The sequence below is a fragment of the Myotis daubentonii genome, chromosome 8, assembly GCF_963259705.1.
Source record: "Myotis daubentonii chromosome 8, mMyoDau2.1, whole genome shotgun sequence".
Taxonomy (NCBI): Eukaryota; Metazoa; Chordata; class Mammalia; order Chiroptera; family Vespertilionidae; genus Myotis; species Myotis daubentonii.
In genome coordinates this window covers 11,815,567-11,822,098 of record NC_081847.1, presented here as the reverse complement: position 1 = coordinate 11,822,098, position 6,532 = coordinate 11,815,567, and positions in this window count along the sequence as shown.

The window sequence follows — 6,532 nt, the reverse complement described above, 5'->3', positions numbered from 1 at the left end:
GCTGAGGCTGCGGAGTTGGCTGTGGAAGAAAGAGCTCCTGTCTCACGGAGACATTTTGTAGGTGTCTCTTGATTTTTCCTGCCCGGTCACCTCTGAGAATAGGATCTTAATTCCCCTGGGGCATTGCTGCCGCCTCTACCCTGGGCTCATGCGTTGTGGGTGAGGGTGAAATCCACCCCGCTGCCCGCCCCTCACATTTTGAGGAGCCGCCACATTACCCAGGTCTGGCCAGCGGACACGTTCTCCCCCTCATCTGCCCGGACGATTCAGACATGAACAGGAAGCCCAAGCCAGGCCAGCAAGGTTTGGGTTCGACTACAGACTTCTATGGGAATCACGAGGAAAGAGAAGCTGTCCTGCTAGGAACTGGCTGAGGGGCTCAGATGGAAACCAGGAGCTGCTGGTGGCCAGAGGTTTTGGGGGGAAAGTCTCCTTGATAATGAAGTCAACACAGAGGAAAACAGAGTTAAAACTGGGGGGAGAGGAGAAGATGGCGTTCTGACGACATCTCCTGAGCACCTGGATCCAGCCATTCCTGAAGCTAATTAATTCTGAACGTGGTAGTTACAGGAGTTCATAAATTTAGTTTGATGGCCGGCAGACTGACTAATTCCTGTTGGTGTGATCCTGGCTGCAAAAAGCAACCTTGTCTCTGAATTCTTCCACTTTCATATGTTGCTGCAAAGATACAGCTCAGAGCAAGTAGGGTAGGAGTAAGGCAAAGACACCACTGCTTCCCACCCAGGCGGACCCCATGGGGCCTCTGCTGAAGGTCCAGCTGCTCTCTGGGGTTTCCTGAGAAGGATATTCAAAGTATAAAGGCAGGGCTACCAGCTGGGACAAAGTTGGAAGTTGGGGGGAAGAGAGGGACAGGACTCTGGGGTCCACAGAGTAAAGGCCTCCCGTAGGACCTCTCCCTTCCGCCCCCTGCCTCCCCCCATCCCCGCTTTAACACAGGGACCTCAGTCCTCCCAGGTTGCATTCGGTAAAGGGCTCTTACAAGGGCTTTCATTCTGCTGACTCACTGTGACTCAGCCAGTGCTGACTGAGGCCCGTGCCAGGCACTGGGGGTTGACAGACTTGGGCCTGGTGACTGAGTGGCGTGGAGCAGGGTCTCTGTGCTCAGAGCTTCCACGGCCTTGTCTGTAGACCAGGGATAACAACATCCCTGCTTCAGAGGGTCGTTAGGGGGGTCAGTGTCAGCTCTGGGCTGGCACACAGTAAGCAACCGATAAGCATTTGACCGCATTCCTGTTCCACAGGTGATAGCATCCTAGTCCCCGGGAGGGGGTGGATGGAGGTGGATCGAGTTTTAAAGGGAGAGTTACATAAATGGATCGTTTCTATATTGTGTAGTTGATGATAAGATGGACATGAGCCACAGGTACAAGCAGCTCCAGGGGCCCAGGAGGCGTGTCCACCCATAGGTGGGATTCAGGGAAGGCTTCCAGGAGGAGGTGACCGTGGAGCTGAGTCTCCAGGATTGAGGAGAAGCTGGTCCAGAGAATAGCAGGGGAAGATGCTTAGGGACACAGCATGAGCAGGAAGTGTGCCCCATGTTGAGTGACTAGACAGTGGAATACGATGGGATGTGTCAGAGGGTGAGATTAGGTAGACCCGTGGCGGGAGGGGGGATACAATGGCGAACGTTGGGAGTGGAGCCTGGGGGCAGGCAGAAGCCCTTAGAGGGTTTTCTAATGAAGAAGTGGAATGATCAGATTGGGTTTTAGGGTGTCTACCCCATTTGTTATGCAGTGGCGAGGTTAGAGGGAGAGGTCCCGTTTGCGGGAGGGGGTTGCTGGTGGCACCTGGACAGAAGCGAATGCGGTCCAGGACGGGAGGTGAGGGGCAGGGCCAGCGATGGGAGGGAGGCGGGGACTCACCTGGATGAAACACCGAGGCCGAGTTCCCCTCGGGCCGCTGCTTCCCCTTGACCGTGATTTGAAAACACGTTGCACGTGCCTTACCGAGTGACGGGTTGTTTACCAGCCTCTCTACACGCGACATCATCTCTCCCCAAATTAGCCTCCTCTTTCTCAGCCAATCTGCCATTTCTGGGCATGTTGTGTTTTGATCAACAGTTGTCTTATTTTTATTTTTCCCCCCGAACCTAACATGTACCTCAACTGTTAGTCATAGACCTGATTCTCTAAATTGGTGCCTTTGCCCGACCGGACAGCCACTGCTGAGGGGGCTTGTCCATTTCCTCGTCTGGAGAACTGGGTTACCTATCGTTACAGAACTTATTTCCTCCCGTCAGAATCTCAGGAGCTGGAGGGAGGGCTCAGGAGGATAATGCAGGTTAATCCCTTAGCCCAGCGTCCAACCCTAAGTGAGCCTTCCTATTGGCTGATGGAAGGGAGGAGTCCCGTATTCAGCCAGAAGAATCCTTTATATTCAGGGGGACACTGTTTACAGGAAGGATTTACATACATCGTCTCATTTAATCTCGCCAGTGGGTACCGCCACCCCTATTTCACAGGTGAATTAATGGGGGTTCAGAAAGACCTAGCCGTTTGCTCCAGGCCACACAGATCTGCAAGCAGCAGAGTCAGGGCTGGGAGCCACGCCTCCGACTGCAGGAGCCGGCCAGGGGGGTGGGACCAGTGAGGCGCTGGCCCCAGGTGCAGAATGTAGGGGGCACCATGTAGCTCAGTCATCAAGATGAATTATGTTTGAATGCAATATCTTTTTAAAATAAAAATTGATTTTGCAAAGTCTAGCCTGTGTTGCTCAGTGGTTGAGCATCGACCTATGAACTAGGAGGTCATGGTTTGATTCCCAGTCAGAGCACGTGCCCAGGTTATGGCTCGATCCTCCGTGGGGGGAGTGCAGGAGGCAGCCAATCAATGATTCTCTTTCATCATTGATGTTTCTATCTCTCTCTCCCTTTCCCTTGCTCTCTGAAATCAATAAAAATATATATATATTTTTAAAAAGGCACACACACACAAAATTGATTTTTAGAAAGTCCATGGCAAACCCACAAGGCAAAATATCAAAATTTACAAGAAAAACGGGATCATTCTGACTTATTGTTCCTTTTGCGCAGGCTCAGCGTGGCTCAGCATGGGCTGTGGCTGACCTTGTGCTGGCGGGCGAGGTGAACCCCCAGCAGCTGCGGGCATGTGTCCTCCTCCCCGCCGCGCCCCCCCCCCCAGGAAATGCAAACAGAATCAGTGGACGGACCAGATTCTCATCTTCTCAGGGGAGCAGGCCTGACCGCCTGCTCACATCCAGAAGTGGGAGGGAAACCAACCCGATCACATATGGTGACAGTTGGGAAGGGGTGGCCCGCAAAATGTTGGGGTGCTGTTTCAAGTCTAAAAAGACGACTGGATGTCTACAGCAGGGGGCAGTGGCGAGCTAAAGGACTGGTGTCCAGTGGGTAGATGCTGCCTTTCGCCCTGGACCCCAGCATACACACACGTGGGGAAAGGCCGTATCAGCTCTCCCGCCTACCTTTGAGCACGAGGACGAAGGCGCCTGCCATGCCCCTGCCCCTGCAGGGATAGAGAGCCATTCAAGGTTGTCTGTCAAGCTTTCCCTGAATGTCGGAAGTTTCAAACACCGGACAACGCTCTATGAGTTACAAAGTAAAGCTGGAAACACCGCCCACCATGTAGGGTAACGTGAAACTGATAAAAGTGATTTGAAAAAAACTATTCAATTTATATCCAAAGACTTTGACAAGCCAGGATCTGGTGGGATTGGTCCATTTAAAACTCAAAGGAGCCCTAGCCAGTTTGGCTAAGCGGTTAGAGCATTGGCCCGCAGACTGAAGTGTCGAGGGTTCAATCCCGGGCACAGGGCACATACCTTGGTTGCAGGCTCGATCCTCAGGGTGCGTGTGGGAGGCAACCAATCAATGTGTCTCATTCACATCGATGTTTCTCTCTCTGTATCTCTCCCCCTCCTTTCCACTCTTTCTAAAAATCAATAGAAAAAATATCCTCTGGTGAGGATTAACAAAAACAACAACAAATTTTTTTTAATCAAAAGAGAGAAAAATTGGTAAGGATAATGACGGGGTTAACTGCTTGGAACAAGGACACCCAAGGCTGAGTGTGTCCCTTGGGAAAATGGGTCCAGCCTGGAAATGACCCTCTTCATAACAGGATTTAAAAATGGAATCTTAAGTCAAGGATGTCATTTGTGTGGTGCTATCAAAATTTTTGTAGGGAAAATTACTTCAAAAGAAAACACCGAATCCATTCATTCTATTGTTCATGGTAACAACTTCGCATTTAATTATAACTTAAAATTAATTAATTATATCTGAAAGGGTTTATCAACTATTGTCTCGGCTTTGTATTCGGCATGTTTCAAACTATAGCATAGCATCTGTTGCTGTTGTTCCTGTGAAATGCAGGTCCAAGTTTCAAGTGTAACCTCCTTAGGAGATCATTTGCTAGAATCAGCTTCTTCGAATATGAGACGCCTTTCATACTTTCCATCAGGCGTGTGGGACTGGCCTGCTGTCATGCTCTGTCCAACTGTGAAGAGTTGTGAGCACTGTCACCTGCCTAAGGTATGGGTGTGACTAATGCCAACTGTGAGGCTGGCACCTGGGTGAGCCTAGCTCCCTGCCCAGCATCCACACCTTAAAGTGCAAACCTTTTGAAAAATCAACTTTATTGAACTATAATTTAACATACAGTGAAATGCACACATTGGTAGTGTGCGGCTTAGTGAATTCTGACAAGATAAAGAACATCGCCATAACCCCAGACTCCCCTCTCATCTCTATGTGGTCGACCTCTGGCCCCCTCCCCCACGGATCTGATGTCTGTGAATATCGGCAAAATTTTGCCCATTCTAGAACGTCGTATAAATGGAATCACGATAGCATGTACTCTTTATATCTGGCTTGTTTCAGTTCATTTCTGTTTTTTGCTTGAATCGTTATTTCCTTCGTTGTCATCATAAGTAGTAGTTCATTTATAGGAGGCGTGACATGACCAAGTGTTGGTGAGGACGTGGAGTAATCAGAACTCTCCTACGCTTGCCTAGGGAGCGTGAAATGGTACAATTGCTTTGAAAATATGTTTGGCAGTTTCCTATGAAGTTGGAACACACCCTTACTCTGTGCCCCAGAGGACAACTGTTCATAGCAGCTTTACTCGTAATAGCCCCCAGGTGGGAGCGGCCAGGGGACAGAAGCCACGCCAGAAATCTGAACATGAAGTAGGAAAAGACAGCGGCCTACAAAGTGGGTGAAAGAGGACTCAGGAGGAAACGGTGGTGGCAAATCCTGAAATCAGCAGGGAGGGGTGAGGGAGTGAGCAAGGAGGGAAGTGGGTGGCAGAGGACCTGCTGGTGGCCGCGGCCGAGGGACCTGCTGCAGGACGTGCAGGCCAGGCTGGCCAGTGAGGGCTGCTGCGTGAGTGCCACCTGCACACCATCTGCTGGCATCCCTGCCCTCCAAACATCACCAGGACCGGAACCAGGGAGGGAAGGCCTTCCCTGCTGCAGATCGCAGTGCCTCTCTTGCGCCCTCTACTGACGAATCGTAGCATCGGCTCAGCTCCCAAAGGAGAAGTGTTTACATTGCAGGGTCACCCAGCAGGGCCAAGCAGAGCAGATTCGGTGCGGAGAACCAGTAAATCCACACCCGGCACCCGGCCCATCGCCCCAAATCCCATCAGCTGGTGCGTGGACAAAACCGCCGCGATATGTCCACACAGCACGGCTGCCATGTGCTCAGCTGTGCGGCTGCCCGTGCGTGTGTAGCAGTAGAATTGCTTGAAGTCTCCAGGGAGGCAGGTGGAGAGGACGCGAGCGGCCCCACCTGGTGATGGGTCCTAGATGGTGGAGTTGCGGAGGCCGCTGTGTTGGTGACATAGAACTAGAGGCAGAGGGGTACCCTGGGGCCCAGGAGTCAGACAGCGCTGGGTTCCAGCCCTGCCTCGTTCAGTGCCTGTCAGCTGTGTGGCCTCGGGGAAGTCACTCAGCCTCTCGAAGTCAGTGTTTCCACATCTTAAAAGTTTTGCTGTAAAGGGTCGGAGGATGAAAAGCCGGGATCCACGAACCACAGCCCCAGGACCAGCTCTGTCCAGCTTCCTGTTGTTTCTAAGGTCCACAAGCTAAGAATGTTTTTTTATCACACTCATTCTTCAATGGTTACATTTTAAATGGCTAGATAAGTACCCATATAATAGCCTCAATTTTGCCTCTACCCTGCAAAGCCCCAAATTTATTTACTATCTAGCCCTTTAAGAAAAAGTTCATGAACTCTTGATGAAAACATCTGTGCATAGAAAAGTGCTCAGTAGATGCCAGCTGGTGCCGCTTTCTTAAGGAGCATATCCCCAAAGGCCTTCATCTGTAGCCCTCAGGAAGGTCAAACATCCTTTAAAAATACTTAGCTGGCACTCACCATGTCCCAGGCATTGTCCTAAGTCCTGTACATATAGTAATTCATTTAATTATTATTATTTGTTCATCTTCACCAGAGGATATTTTTTCCATTGCTTTTTAGAGAGAGTGGAAAGGAGAGAGGGAGAGGGAGAGAGACAGAGGAGAGAGAAAC